A 16,237-nucleotide genomic window follows, 5' to 3' on the forward strand; every position below is an offset into this window, starting at 1 on the left:
ACGGGGAAGTTTTCCTCAAAGACTGCAGAGATTTTTGTGCCTCTGATGAAATTTTGTCTTTTTCTGCCTTTGTACTATCCAAAAAAGCTGTTTGCACCTTTCAGGAAAACACCAAAGTGTTGCCCAATGAAGTGCCCAAGCTTTGAGCATCTCCCAGTGATGGGGATTTCTATCAACCTTGATGCTTCTGCATCCCGGGTGACCCCCAGGGGTTGCAGTCCCAGTCCCAGCATTGCAGGAGCAGGCAGCCTGGAGTTTGTGCTGCCACTCCTGAAGCTACCAAATACCCTCACAGTTACTCAGAAGCTCAGGATTTTGCCAAAGGCTTTGGAGCCTGGTAACACTTACCTGGCATTTCCAGATGCCCCACGGTCCTCCTGACCAGGCTGTGTCCTCTGGAGAGCCCAGGGCCCTGCAACGGGGAATGAACAAAACTATCATCATTCATTTAGCTTTTATTTCCAAGGACCAAAAGAAAACAAAGGGCTTGATTCAACTCTAGAAGGCAGAACAGTCCATTGCCTATAGGGGGGAGCAGAGCTGGAATTAAAATGGCATTTTTTAACTTCCCTGGCCCAGATGTTTTGTGTTCTGGCTACAATCCCTGCTGCAGGATGGGATCTGCAGAACCCTTTGGGGACCCTGTGCAGGGAGAGATGCTGCACAAGCCCTGCTGCTCATTCTCCAGCTGCTGTGAGTGTGTGGAGATGTTTTAGCATCTCAGATGTCTCCTGGTAACATTACAGCTTTTAATACAGGATTTGCATTTCAAGCCATGTGGGTTTGCTTCAGTCCTGAGAAGTACAGAACAGGAATTTAACTAAAAGGGCTGAGCCTCAGCCCAAGGCATCAAAGCAGAGTGGAGAAACCTTTGAACTCTTCAAATCTGGGTTTGCTGTTGCACTGCATCATGTCATAATATAGAAATAATCTACAGAAAAATGCTCCTTTTTTATCCCAAACTCCAGCACTGCATCGTGACAAACAAATAACATCACTTGTTCTTGTAAATCACAAAGACACTTGGTTCATTGCACCTACATTTGCAGTGTGCCCACTGCCTACATTTTCTCAGTTCTGCTTTTGAGGAAAAAAAATTATTTTGTCACATATTCAATAATGGAAACTCCATATATCTGTTCCACCTCCCATGACTTCATTGTTCTGCTCATCTTTGCTATGAAAAATGATCCATCAAATAGATATATTCAACTCTTCTTGTGCAATACTGGGTCACACACCAACCAAAAAAAATCCATTCGTAGGTTTTCTCCCATTTACTGTTACTCCTTTCTGGAGAAATCACACTGAGAGGGACCACCTGGGAATGAAAACATTGGTCTAATATTGAGAATATTGTGCTTCACTTTGCAACCCTGCTACAGACGTTTGTGTAGCTGTGCCCAGATCTGTCAGGTCCTGGTGTGTGCAGGGGAAATGTTTCTGCCAGACCTGTCCAGCTGTTGGAAATGGCTGCAGCTGGCTGGGGGGATCACTGGGCCCTTCCAAAGACCTTCTGGGCAACAGGAAAAAGCCAAGTTCAGGCATTCACCTGGAGCACCTGCTTGATTTTGTGGATTAGCACAATTTCTGTTTCTTTTCAGCAGAATTCAGATTTGCCAGGAGGAGCATCTCAGCCCCTGTTGACTGATATCCTTAATCCAGGGCAGATGAAATAAAAGGGAAATTCCCATCCCAGGGATGGCCTCAAACCCAGCAGGGTTCTGAGCTGCCCATCCTAGCAGCACCCCTGTCCCAGCAGCAAGGGGGGGGCTGAGTGGCCCCTCTAACAGGTGAAGCATCTCAGCCTCCAGGCTGGAAATCAGCCTCTAATTGTTGAAGAATAAGGAGTTTACAGAGAGATTACACCAGGCTCAATTCTCTGGGAGGCTTTCTATTGATTTTAAAAGGACTAAGGTCAAGCTCTAGCTGCCTGCTCCAGGGTTTCCTCTGAAACATCTGTGTTTGATCATTGCTGGGTAAAGAATAAAGAATTAATTTAGGTAATGCCTAAGAGGAAGCATTGAAGTGAGAGCTAGGAATAGGAAATAACAGAGTCTCTCCTTACCTGTCATGATTTCTCATGCAGTGAAAACAAATAAATACCAAATAAATAAACACAAAATATACTATAAGTAAGTTCTGCCAAATTCTGGAATGGCTGATGCCATTTTACTTGCACAGGTGGCATGTAAACTGTTTTCCTTCCTTCCTTCCTTCCTTCCTTCCTTCCTTCCTTCCTTCCTTCCTTCCTTCCTTCCTTCCTTCCTTCCTTCCTTCCTTCCTTCCTTCCTTCCTTCCTTCCTTCCTTCCTTCCTTCCTTCCTTCCTTCCTTCCTTCCTTCCTTCCTTCCTTCCTTCCTTCCTTCCTTCCTTCCTTCCTTCCTTCCTTCCTTCCTTCCTTCCTTCCTTCCTTCCTTCCTTCCTTCCTTCCTTCCTTCCTTCCTTCCTTCCTTCCTTCCTTCCTTCCTTCCTTCCTTCCTTCCTTCCTTCCTTCCTTCCTTCCCATGTTTCAAGCTCTCCATTTGTTCAGCAACTCAGGAAATACTTGGAAAGTCCCTGTAATAATGACAGACACCATTTAGTGGCAGTCCCAGGAGGTTCCTCTCTCCTTCCCAGAGGATGCCCCATGCTCTGTATTCCCCTGAGCCTCTCAGATCCCCTTGCAGCCCCTGGGCAGCTGCAGTGCTGAACTCCTGGGCAGCTCCACATCTCCCCCTGCTCAGCTTTTCTGCTCCCATCAGAGTAAACTCATCAAGAAACAGGAGGCTTCCCTCATGGTGACCCCATAAAGTTTCAGACGTATTTCTGCTGGGCCACTGTGCTGAGATTAATAATAATAATAATAATAATAATAATAATAATAATAATAATAATAAAGTGGGTCTGGGTGCTGTCTGACCTCAGGAACCCCAGGGTCTGGGGGCTGTTTCTGCTCCCTGTGCCTGGCACTGCCACCTTCCCATCACTGCTCTGACAGCTCACAAAGCCACAGCTGATCCCAGAGATGAGCCTCTTGTACAACCTGTAGATTTATTGTTTTTTTCCAAATCAGCATTAGAAATGCACTCCATGAAAAGCCAAAAGTGACATTTTTGTTTTCCATTCCACAAACAGCTCCTTCTAGTTCTGCTGGGGGAGTGGGGGCAGTCTGACTTTAAAGGCAGTGTGTCATTAATCATGGATCAGCATGAGCTGCTGACTCAAGACATTTATTTCGTTGCTTCCTTAAAGGCAAACATTCCTTATATCTAATTATAGGGAAGCCTTATGCTATAGAACATGCAAAGTATCCACATGAAGCTGCCAGACTCACACTGGAGGTGCCATCCCCAGCTCACAGCCTGAGCCCTGCTCTGCTGCAGGGGATGGAGCCTTTCCCCTGGGACCAGCAGAGGAATCGCTGCAGGACAGAGCAGGAGGCAGCCCCAGGGCCCCTGCTTCCTGCCAGGAGCATCACCAGCTGCTGGGAACTGGGAGAGATGGCACTGGGAGGGTTCCCAATTGGGAGCTGCTGCCAGCTGGAGCTCTGAGCTCAGGACGTTGCTCCCACTTCTTCCCTGTCTTCTGTTTTTAAGGGAAGAGAGTGTTCTCTAAGGAGTGAACAAGAAATATGTAAGGAATCACCCGGGCTCACTGAGGGGATGTTTTTTCATTACTATCTAAGGAGAGCTCTCTGGATTATGTTGTTGGATGGTCAGATTTTCCATTTTTGCAGCCAAAGGTTTCAGCACTTTCTCAATCAACATCCCCATTGATCTGTCACTACTCACTGGAACCAAGGAGATGCAGTAGGATCAAGGCCAAGTTAAAAACACCAACAGAAGCTGCCCAGGTTTAGCAGGAGACAGGTGCTGGCTGCTTGGCACTGCTGCTTTCCCAGCACCCTCACATGGGGACCGTGGCCCTTCCCTGCAGTGCCCCCTGTGCCAAACGTGTCCCCTGGGGGCTTTACCAAGGGCAAGGAGATGAAATGTCCCAGCCCCAGGCTGGGGATGCTGCCCATCACATCACTGATCCCTGCAGCTCCAGGCTGCTCTGCAGGACCCTTGTCACTCTTCCAGCCTTCTCCATGTTCTTTGGTCCTTTCAAAACCTGGGGCAACACAAGCCCACACACATCCTCTAGAAAACTCCATGTGTTTTGACACCTGTGGCATGACAGGGCATGACAGGGCAGTCCAAACCTTAGCCTGCCCACAGGGCTCTCCCCTCAACCTCTGGCTGTTCCCTCTGGGTTTATTTTACTGTACAGACCCCAAATGCTGCCAGGTGTCCTGCCAGCCAGGATGCTCCAAGCAGGACTGGCTGGAGGCATCCCCAGGCTGCAGGAGCCTCCAGACAAGACAGCTGTTCCCCTGCCATCCTGCCCTTAACCACCCCCCTGCTCTGCGGAGCTGAAATTAAAGGTGTAGGAGGAGCAGCCCTGGTGTGAATGTTAATCACCAGGATTTCAGCCTCAGAACCAGGCTGCAAATCCCTTTGAGCCCTGGCTGTTTCCAGGAGTTAGGGAGGATTAGGGGGAGACTTTGCTCAGCTGGGTTTCTGTTTGCTGGAGCTGCAGCAGACGTGGTGCTCCTGTGCATGGCCCTCTGTGGGGACAAATCCCTGGGGCTGCAGCACAAAACCCTAAGGAGCCAGATGGGATTTATTCCTGCTGCTGGGTAAGGATCACAGCAGAGCCAGGCAGGCACCTGGGGGCCCTCAGCTCAGGGTCTCTGTCTTTAGGGGACAGGGACTTCAGAAGAGGGATGCAGTGGGAAAGGTTGGAGCTTTTCACTAAAGCCTTTTTTTTTCCAAGAGACACAGAGCTGAAAGGAAGCCAGCAGAGATAACCCTGCTTCTGATCCTGGCATCCTGCAGAAGCATCAGACACGTCTGCTCTCAATAGAGCCATGCAAAATATTATTGTCTAAAACTTCCATCTTCTCGATCAAGGGATTATTGATTCTGATTTTGTACTAAAAAAAAGCTAAGATTCAATGCAGAAGTAGAGCCACTCATTAACTCTCTATTCGTTTAAGACAGAGAAGTCAACACCTCCCATAGAATGGATAAAAAAGTCAATGTAGGAAGATTTTTCTTGTAGAGATTGGAGATGAAGATTAAAAACATTTGAAAATCAGTCTGCTCAGAGACACCAAGTCTCTGTTGCCAGGCTGGAGTGAGCTGTCCCCATGCAGGACAATGAACAGGGGACCCTCCAGCTGCCCTCACCTCCCAGCCAGAAATGCTTCCCCAAAATACTGGGCTGGATCTGATTTCACATTTGCTCTGGGGTATTTCATATCCACTTCTCATGAATATTTAGAAATTTACTTGGACATTTTTGTAAATTGATTTTAACCAGAGGGGGAATATTTTCATAAACCCTATTTTGAACTTGCAAATGCAAATGTTCATGCTGGAAGCCTCATTAGAAGAATTACAAGTAATATGCCATTAATGTGTCCAACAGAAAGAAATTAATTCTGAAGATGAACTACAAATGAACTTCAGATCAAGAATTGTCTGCACAAATTACTTTGTGATGAACTGAATAGTGAACACTGCAATTCACGACAAGAAAATGAGGCAGAATTTATCAAATAAATTACCTGTGGTTTTGCTGTGGTGGTGGTGGAGAGGCTTGGGCTGAGTCTGCATTAGGTTCTGTGCTCTTGCTGTGGGAATAAGCTCTCTGGTTTCTGGACTGGTTTATTTCTCAGGGTGGCAAGAAGTGGATAGAGATGGAGAGAGAGAGAGAGGGGGGCAACACCAGGTTAAAACCAGGTGCCAAAGGGCAGATAATTACCTAAAGAAACAAGATCCAAGCAGGGGCCTCTGGTGGCTTCCAGTCTGCTGCTCTCCAGGGACCTTTTCCTGCTGCTTGGACACCACCAATCCCATGGGAGCACCAACCCTGGGCAGCAGCACCCGCCCTGCTCTGGTGTCCTCTGGCAGTGATGGAGACACAGCCTGCACCTCCCGGGATACAGGGACACAGCCTGCACCTCCTGGGATACAGGGACACAGCCTGCAGCTCCCGGGATACAGGGACACATCCTGAATCTCCCGGGATACAGGGATACAGCCTGCACCTCCCGGGATACAGGGACACAGCCTGCACCTCCTGGGATACAGGGACACATCCTGAATCTCCCGGGATACAGGGATACAACCTGCACCTCCTGGGATACAGGGACACAGCCTGCACCTCCTGGGGACAGGGACACATCCTGAATCTCCCGGGATACAGGGACACAGCCATGCAGGTGGGAAGGAACCCAGCCTGGCTGCATCCCGGGAAAAGCTCATTCTCACCTCTATCCACACAGAGGTTTCTCTGCATTTCTCGCACAGCTCCCTAGGTGGCAGATGGGACCTGACCCAACGGGGCTCTCGCTCCATCACTTTTGTCTTCATGTTTGGGTGGGGGCTCCGCGGTTCCAATCCACACCTGAAGGCTGAGTGTGAGCACAGGGACGGGTTTTGTCCCGTTTGCCACAAAGAGGAGCACATCACCCCCTGCATTCCCTCTCCCTTGGGCAGAGACCCTCCCCAGGCTGGAGCAGAGCCAGGTTCCTGGGTGGTGTTGGAGCCCAGGGGACACCTCTGGGGCCGAGCCATGGGCACCAGCTGAGGGTGCTCCTCACCAGAGGTCACCTCACCCTGCTGCCAAGGTTATTCTGGGGAATTCTTCACACTATGAGCAAGGAGCCAGATGCTGTCCTCTGAATGACACAGAGGAGAAGCTCTTGCTGAGTAAGGGCCATGACCTTAACAGACCCAGTTAAAGGCAGCAGGGCCCCTGCTTTACTCAGAAGAGTTCTCCAGTCCATGAGGAATTTTATGGGTTTCAGTAAGATGCAACTTGCATGGGTCCAGTTTCTGTTTTCCCACGGGTTATGGACACCCAGCACTGAAACAAAGCTGACAAGTGGCTCCTAACAGGCTGGTGGCCAAGCCCCAGGAGGCATTGCCCCAGTCTGGACTGAGAGCCCAGATGTCTGACAGTCTCAGCAGAATTCTTATTCTTTAGGGGTGAATGAGCTGTTCCCCCCCACGGCAGGACCCAGGGAGGGATGCAGGACCCAGGGACCACTCTGCACCACTGGGACCTCATCCCAACCACTCAGCAGGAACTCTCTGCTCCTCTGGGCACTGCTCCTCCTCCTGTCTCCTTCCCTACAGCATCACACAGACACAGCTGTGACCTTCACAGGTGTCACAGCAACAGAAAAAGCTCAGCTAACCCAGTGAACAGAGCAGTGTCAGATCTGGAGTAAATCAGCGTGGCTCTGGTGGAGCCAGCAGGAGATGCTGATTTACAGGCACGGTGGAGCTTGTCCTAGGATTACAAATAGTTTAAGTGAATTGTTACTGCCCTGCCAGTTCAGGGATCTGGTGATTACACAAGAAAAAGCCTGTGATTCATTGGAATATCTGAGCTTTCCCAGCACATGGAAGTGCAGTGCCTGGAAATGTGGGATAGAACTAAAATACTTCTTTTATGTTTTTTTTTTAGAAGTGGCACATGATAATGTGCATCTGAGACCACCCCATCCAATGCACTCCAGGATCAGAAGAGGAACAAACTCACACTGACCTTGTTCCACACCCTCAGAAATTGCACAACCACCTGTAATTCATTGCAGATGATGAGTTCTGCAGGGCTCAGCTGGAAACCTGCACCCTCAGCTGCCCCTCAGGGACCAGCTCTGCCCAGGGGGGGTCTGGCCCCATTTGGGGGAGGTCTGGCCCCATTTGGGGGGCTCTGTCCCTCATGTCCCCAGCCTGGCTGCTGGGCTGGGGTGTGACAGAGCTGGGAGAGCCTCCCAGCAGTTACACAGCAGGGATGTCTGAAATGGGCAAGAATCCTTTTTTTTTCCTTTCACCCTGACATTTCCCCAAAGAAGAATCTCTGTGTTTTCCTGACCACAAATACCAGATTTGGGAAGGACTGAATCCCAACCAAGTGTGACCATTCCCCATAGCTCTGGGCACAACCTGTGCTTTGGGTCCCTCTGAGGGAGCCAAGCCTGGGAGTGGCTGCTCTGCTCCTCTTGGCCATAAAATGCTTGGAAGAAATAAACATTCAGTATGTAGTTGACTATGGGCTGTCCTTGTATTTTTTATCTCTGGGTTTACTTAGCACTCAGGACTACCTAAATAAAATCATCCATTACACTTGAGGGTTTTCTGAGCTGAGAGGCAGTGGTGGGTGCTGGCAGTGCTGTGAGCAGCTCTGGGGAGCCCTGGGGAAGGTGACCCCAGAAGGAGCCCTCAGGGAGTCTCCTGAGCACGGCAAGGGCTCTGCTCTCTCAGACCTGAGACCTGCAGGTAGGGAAATGCCCACAACAAAACCCCAACACCTGAGAGCCCCCAGGCCATGCTCATGCCATGCACAGCTGCAGCTTTCACCTATCAAATCCCCACCAGAAGGGGTAAGACCTCAGCTGTGTGGATGCAGTTATTCTGATGCAGAGCTGGAAAGCTTTATAAACCCCATTTCCTGCTGTTATTATGTGTGTGATTCTCAGGGGGCAGGGGACACGGGACACAAAAGCAGCAGCAGCAGCTCCGTCCCTGCCAGGCTGGGGATTATTGATGGAGATCCCAGGTGTCAAAGCTCTTGGTGCTGCCTGGGGACAGCCCAGAGCCCACCCCAAGGGAAAGGGACAGCCAGGTGAGATGGGCTCCTCTGTGCCACCAGCCTTTGGGCTTCTCTCTTCCTCTTTTCTGTTTTCTCTGTTACCAACTTGTTTCCCTGCCCTGCTCAGGACCTCTCCCCCCAGCACACAACAGGTCCAGCTCAGCTCACCAGCACGCTTTGGAATCCTCAGATAAAAGGCAGTCCATACCTGCAACAAATTACATTTCTAAGAGGATTTAGGCAAGATAAGGAAAGTTCCAATCTCCATATTTGCATTTTAAGGAAATTTGAAGAATCTGTGACCAAAGTACATTCTAGATTATTTTTGATCTAAGCATTCCAGTGTTACTATTCAGGTCAGAGCACCACTCTGTACCCTTCACCTTCCAGGCAGTGTCTCTGCCTCGGGTTTTCTGCCTCATCTGCACAGGTTTGTTTTACAAATGGAAGCAATTAGCTGGGCAGTGTGTGGGTATGTATCCACCTGTATGTGTGTTTTTATGTCTAGCTTGACTTTGGAAATAAGGAGAGAGTTCCCAGTGCTGCACACACTTCCCCAGGCACTTAAGCACACGTAATTAATGCCATGGAGACTGCTGAAAGGAAACAAAATGTATTCCTGAAGACATGAGGGACCATTCACTAACTTTACCAAAGCAAGATTAAATAGAGATGTTTGTCATAGAAGCAGTCAGCTGAGAGATTCCCAGTAAGGAAGCTCAGAGTAGAGCTGGCTGGGTTTTCCAGTGTCCATTTTGCAGGTTTGTTTATGGGGTTTCTTTAAGAGTCATTCTGGGCTGCTCAGAGGCAGGGGGCAAATTAAACAGAATTAAATCAGCACAGGTTCCTGCAGTTGTTGTGTCGAGGCCCTTTTTGGGTGGAGCTCTGCAAACCTGGGTGTCCTGGCAGGCACAGCCCCCCGGGTCCTTGGAGCAGCTGCCTCTGCATGTTGTCTGCAAACAAGTGCATTAACTGGGGGTGATTTATCTGCAGGAGAAGTGAGGTTCTCCCTGGATTGCAGAATGCATCTGGACCAGCCTAATGAGCACATTCTTCACCATCAGAGAGGCTGTGGAGGGCTCGCAAATATTTTAGACGTGATTCACAGAGCCAAAGGGTCTTGTTTACTGATATGCTATTTATACCTAGCTCAATTAAACCTCTTTGGAAAAAAAAGCCACACGGGTGCCAGCACTGGCAGTGCTGTTGGAAGTGAGTATCTCCTCATTAAAAAAGGTTAGAAAAACACCATTAATAATTTTGATAGGTTCTTTCAGGCATGGCTGTGTCCTAGTCTTTGTCCACCTGCATCCAGCACCCTGTGCAGTGGAACCTGGCAGCAGAGGAGACCAGGCAGAGGTCACCCATGTCCCTGCTCACTCAGGTGCTGTGTCCTCAGGGACACGTTTGGTCCCCTCCACCCTGCCAGGATGATGCACCAGCCCCACGGGGTGGGCACAGGGGCTCTGGGACAACCACTCCTCAGGTAGGGAGAGATCTGGACAATCTCCTGAACCCAGAGACCTGCAGCTCCCTCCTGGGAACAACACTGTCACCTCCAGGTCCTTCCTCAGGGGAAAGGTTGCTGCTTGGGTGGCTGCAAAGCCTTTGGGGACACAGCCCAGGGAGGTGAGAGCTGCAAAGGACATGAAGCAGCAGAGGGAAGGGGTGGGAAGGCAGGAGCTCTGTGAAAGTCACCTCTGTTCCTCCAGGTCCTGACTTCCTGAGCCAGAAAAGGGGTAAATTGCCCCAAGGTCTCATTCTTTGTGCTATTTGCAGGCCCAGAGAGAGAGATGTCTGTTTAAAGGAGGAAGCTGAAGGATAATTCATCCCATTTGAATCTCAGGTTCTTGGAAATCCAGGTCCTTCACCCCTGATGGTTCCAAGCCCTGGCAGCACCTCGTGCCCTTAGTGGAACCCTTCCCCCGATGTCCCCAGCAGTGTCTGCAGGGACACAGAGCAGGCAGAGCTGGGGCAGAGGTTGTGTCTCCTGGTACAGCAGAACCAGACCTCCTGCAGCCCCTTGGTCAGGAGAAAGCAGCCCAGGAGATGAGCACGGGGGGTCCTGGGGCAGCCAGCACGAGGAGCACAGACAAAAGATGATGAGAGGGAAATTAGCAGTGGAAGGGAAGCACAACAGCTCTTCTACAGCGTTTTGAAATTATATACCCCTGAAATAATAAAGGTTTTGTTTCCTCAATACACTATTAATAAATTTCAAACCATCGCATCTTTAGAAAAAAATGCACTTCAGTCAAGTGGAAAGCAGACTAATGTGGATTTAGAAAGAGGTTGGGAGTGCAACAAATTATAAATGCTTTCTACTTTATCAGCATTACAGAGTACTATTAATTTTAAAAATAGCTTTTAAAAACATACATGGCATACCATAATGGAGATGGCTGCCTTTCAATACATCATCCTGATGACTCTTTCCACAGCACTGAGTTATGCAGAGCTCTGCTTTGCAAATATGGTATGTACCGTGCTGCAGCTGGAAGTCAAACTAAAAAAAAAGCAATTTTTTTGTCTTTTTATTCGGAACTGTGCTCTGCTGGGACTCTCCAGTGCCAGTGCTTACAGCCCTGATCCGTGCAGGCATCAAAGACCGGGATGCTGCCTCCCCCTGCTCCCAGGGAAGGAGAGCTGGAGGCAGCCCAGGAACGCACGTTCTGAATGATGAAAAGTAAGCATGTTAATGGCAAATGCTAATGTGGCTGAGTGGCTCCTCTAAAACCCTGTGTCTGGGGAAGTTCTGGGTGCTAACTGGCATGAGTATCCTTAGGCTGGTGCGATGCCTCTGCCTGAGGGATGGAGGAGGCAGTTGCCATAGCAAGGGCTGGTTTTATGGACTGCTTAAAGGGAAGAGACACATAAGACAGTAACTGAGGCCAGGAAATGAATTAGAAAAATCCCTGGGTAGCTCTCACTTACACTCCAGCTTGCTAGAACTCTTTATTTTTTTCCTCCCTTTCCTTACTCATGAGCCAGCAAGGACAGGCAGGAGAGAAGTCAGTGACCAGACCTGGAGTCCCTGTCCCCAGGCTTTCTGCTCAGCCCTTTCCATGTCCATGTTCCTGCCCCCCTGCCAGCCCTGCTCAGCTCAGTTTTGTCACCTGATGGGGACAGCCAGGACTGACTCTGCCTCGGGGCTCTGCTCTGCCAATCTCCAGCTCCAGGGACCCAGACCCATCTCTCCTCCTGAGCACTCTGTTTCTGCTGGTGCTGATGTGCTTATCAGATAAGAGATGCTGCTGGAACCCTTCTGTGTAAGGTCTGCATGATGCCAGGTAGGAGGAAATTCCTTTGCCCAGATTTGCTTCCCCAGGCTGCAGCACAACCAGGAGCCATAAATCCTCCTTTGTCTGCAGCCAGCAGCCACGTTCCAGGCTGGTGTTGTGACTGGTCTGGGTGCCAGGCTGGGATGGATGGATGGATGGATGGATGGATGGATGGATGGATGGATGGATGGGGACACACACTCCCCACCCCACTGCCACCCACTCCCTTGCTTCCTTCCCCAAATTTCCCCCAGCCTCACAGGTAGGTTTATATCAAGGGGCAGCTTCTCCAGGGGGTAACTCAGACCACAGTGTGATGCTCCTGTATCACCTTTAGGGTTCCTCGTCCCTAACAAACCCTCCAAGAAGACGTTGATGGCAAAGAGACTTTGGAGGTTCAGGTGTGTTGTTGGTCCCCTCCCTTCACACCGGGCCAGGTGTGGTGTCCATGCTCCACCAGCTTTACACCAGGTCGGATGGAGCTTGTTACCTCACACCCAGTGGAAAAGTCTGAGCCAACCCCAGCATCCCCTCAGCCTCCCCTGGGCACACATCTACCTGTTGGGTCCTGCAGAAGGACTTGGATTTGGGTTGCTGCAGAACAGGCTGAGTCTGCTTGTGTAGGATCCAGATATGCTGCAGGCTCCAACATCCTTCTCTCATTTTTCCTATTATGTTATGATCAACTGCTATTATTCGAGTGTATTTCAGCTCCATTCATGATGCATACACAGAAAAATGTTCTGCACCATCACTCTGACTGGAAGCTCTCTGGCTTAAATGAAACATGATCGTTTCTGCTTCCAGCAAATGAGGAGAGACTTTCTATTTTGCACATCACTGCGTTCTGCATTTTGGGATTGTTTATTTTGCAGAGCCTACATTACAGAATTAAAATATTAATATATTGGTGTTTTTTAGATAGCAGCTTGAGCGTGTCTCTGATTTACGTGAGCTTCCCAGGAAGGAGATGTTTCAAAGACCTGATCAGAGAACAGAAATAGCCTTATCTTAAAAAATCATCCTCTCCCTTTTTCCCAGTCAGAGGTTTCAGTGCTGGTTTCAGGTCAGAGGAGTTACATCCCCTTAAATCAAATTAGCAGACAGCATCTGAGTGGGAGCCTCTGCCAGAGGAATGAGCTGACAACTTTTAAAGAGTAACAAGGAGGTAATAAACAAGATTAACACCCAAGTAATGGAGGAATGGAGGCAGATCCGGGGAATGCCCCTGCAGTGCCAGAGGGGCTGTGTGCCCAGGTCTGAGCAGGAGCAGGTACCTCAGACCCACTGAATCACAGCCCCAACCCCTGCCCTGTGTGAACAGACCTGGAAGGATCTGCTCTGGAGCTGGTGGGGAGCAGGAAGGGGATCCAGGAGGCTGAAGCTGCTGCAGGGTCCCTGGCAGTGTCAGCACCTCTGCTCGCCTTCCCTGCCCCTCAGACTGAGCTGGGCACCACTCTGGGTCAGGTCAGGGACAGAATCTTCTCTTGGGGACCCTTGAAAGGAGGAGTCACCTCTTGGAGCCGACAGACCCATCGGCCCCCAGCTCCAGCGGCACCGGGATGGGGAAGTCCCCTCCAGGAGGTCCCAGAGCTCCAGCAGGGTGATCCCTAGGGATGTCAGGCTGGGGCAGGGATGTGCTCTGGAAGCAGGGGCTGGGAGGTCCTGCTGGGGGGCAGAGGTGCTGCTTGGTGTCCTTAACAGCCACTGGAGCAGATGATGGACACTGCTCCCTCTGGGATGTGCTCTGCAGCCCCCTGGCTACAGAGGTGCCTTTCATTCTTCACTGCTGTGTGGTTCCAGCTCGTGAGAACATGAGGCAGACTGTAGCTAAACTATAGGGAAATAAATACTTTCTTTGAAATCCATAGGGGTTTTTTTGAGCTTGCAAGCAGTTAAGCCAGATGGATTTAGAAAGGCCCTTCAGTGTTTTTCTGTTGAAATACCAAATGATAAACACCATTTCTCTTGTATCCCTGCAGAAACAAGACAGCCTAGGGTAACATAAAATTTTCTCTTACTTCCTTCCAACAATGGCACTTTTCTTCTTTCAGAGGCTGATTCATATTTATTACTGTAGCAAACAGCAGCCATTCTGCAGGACAGGGTTAATTTAAGCCCACAGGACGCCAAACTACACGGGGTCCCTCTGCCATCAACAGTGGCAGTGACGTGGTGACTGATGAAGGGAACGACCCAAGCCTGGAGAAGCCCCTGTGGATGCCAGGATGTCCCCTGGCAGCACCAGATGGTCCCAGCCCAGGCACAGGACCCATCACTGGGGCACCTTTGGGCATCCACCTCCCGTGGCAGTGAAAAAGCAGGAAAGTGGGAAAACAACCCCAACCCCAATGAGTGTTCTCCTCACCAAGGGTACCACGAGGTGTCCCTGCCAGGGATGCAGGGATGCTCCTGGGGCTGGGGGGCTCTGCTGCAGGGGCTGGCACAGAGGAGGGTTTGAAGTTGGAGCTGGGAGAGAGACTTTTGGGGCTGCTTTCCAATTAAGAAGATGCTTTGCAGAGGAGGAATCTTTGTATTCGAGTGTTTTTCTTTTTGAGATTCCTGAGTTTTCAGATGTGCTTCTTGGAAAGCTGAAAGAGGGCTCTGTGTCAAAATGAAAAACTATTTAATCCAGAAAACTACTTACCAGACTCTGCAGAGTCACATCAGATAAGGTTAGTCCTGCCTCATTAATGGCTCTATTTTTTAACTACAATGACCTGAAAAATTACTCGAGTTACTTTTGTTTTCTGGCACTGTGTCAGCAAAGCTCTGGATACCACTGTGCTTCAGGAACAGGGGCAGCTCCAGCAGCCTGGATACAGAGCTGGGGATCCCAGCACCTGATGTGGGACCAAGCCAGAAGGACACTGCTCTATTTACCTGCACAACGAGGAGCCCGGGCTGCTGGGTCAGGAGGACTCTGGCATTTTTGGGCTCAGAACCAACCCACTCTTGCCCTGCCATGATGTCCCACAGATGGTTTTCATCTGCCCCATTCACCAGCCCCACAGCCCCCCCAAGGCCGTGGCTGCCCAGGCACTTCCAGGGCTGTCCCCTGACCTTCCCCAGGCACAGACATCAGCTGAGCACAGCCCAGCACCCTGGCACAGCCTTTCTGGGACATTTCTTGGTCTCCTTCTGTCGCCCACGACTTTCTCAAGAGCTTTTACCTCATCCAGATGTGATTTCCTCCCTTCCCAGATCTGCCTTCCTACCAGGTGGGACAAAGCCATCCCTCCTTGGCAGCTTGGCCAGGAGGATGCTCCCTGGGTGATGTGGATGTGAGGTGACACCCTCAGCACTGGGACAGTTCATGCCAGCCCCACAGCTGTGCCCAGCACATCCCTCTGGAACCTACTGGTGGGTCCTGCAGCCCAGTGATGGGTCCTGCAGCCCAGTGATGGGTCCTGCAGCCCAGTGGTGGGTCCTGCAGCCCAGTGATGGGTCCTGCAGCCCAGCCAGCCCCTGTGTGGTGCTAGAGGCTGTTCTGGCTGGGCACAGGACCTGGTTGTGCCCCACAGCCACTTCCCACCAGGTCCATCCACACTGGATCAGCTTCCCCTCAGCAGCACAGCCAAGGCAAAAGTGAAAAAAGTCCTTGATTCAGAATGAAAAGGCACAAAGAGTGATTCATTCTCTTCATAAATGCTGTATGTCATTTCCTACCTTACAGACAGGCTTCCACGATCCAGGGACTCAGACTGATCCATGTTTTTAAGAGCTTCACTCACTACAAATAATCTTTTGATGATGAAACTCACTGCGTAGAGCTTTGGAAGAAAGACCTTGCATGAATATAGCCAAATTAGGAAACCCCTATCATAACAGCTGTGTCCATAACCACATCTATTGCTGCTTCATTTTTTCATCTACATTACTGGATCTATTTTTGACTACAAACTGGGTGACTCATTTGATCACAACCAGTGAAAAAAAAACATAGTATGTGGCCACAAAATATTTCTTAGAGATGATGCAGTATTTTGTTATCTTTCTATTGCAATCATATACCTCTCGACAGCCAATCATGGGAAAAATCAGCACATAGAGGAATCTGGATTATTTTATTCAATAATCAATAGGAAAGGGGCTGTCTGGGTTTAGGTGTCATTTGTCTGTCTATTTGATTGGTTTCTCCCATTTCTTCTTCCCCTGCTTGCCTCGCTCTGATTGAGATGAAAACATCTTCAGTGATATTTCACCCAAATGTGCACTTTTACTGCTACACTGATGCAAAAGGGGTAAAAAAGGGTACCCAGGAGCAGCTGCACAGCAGGCTTGGCTGCTTCATTTACCCCTTTCTGTTTTCACAAAAGAGAA

General features: G+C 49.8%; 1 long non-coding RNA gene across 1 annotated transcript; it reads right to left on the bottom strand.

The window, feature by feature from the left end:
* Positions 1-346: 346 nt before the first annotated feature.
* On the bottom strand, positions 347-15,750 carry LOC139801804 (uncharacterized). Its single transcript, XR_011728324.1, has 3 exons — positions 15,584-15,750; positions 5,596-5,701; positions 347-412 (listed from the first exon to the last, which is right to left on the bottom strand). It is a non-coding gene; the product is annotated as an uncharacterized lncRNA (long non-coding RNA).
* Positions 15,751-16,237: the final 487 nt, after the last annotated feature.

The sequence above is a fragment of the Heliangelus exortis genome, chromosome 12, assembly GCF_036169615.1.
Source record: "Heliangelus exortis chromosome 12, bHelExo1.hap1, whole genome shotgun sequence".
Taxonomy (NCBI): Eukaryota; Metazoa; Chordata; class Aves; order Apodiformes; family Trochilidae; genus Heliangelus; species Heliangelus exortis.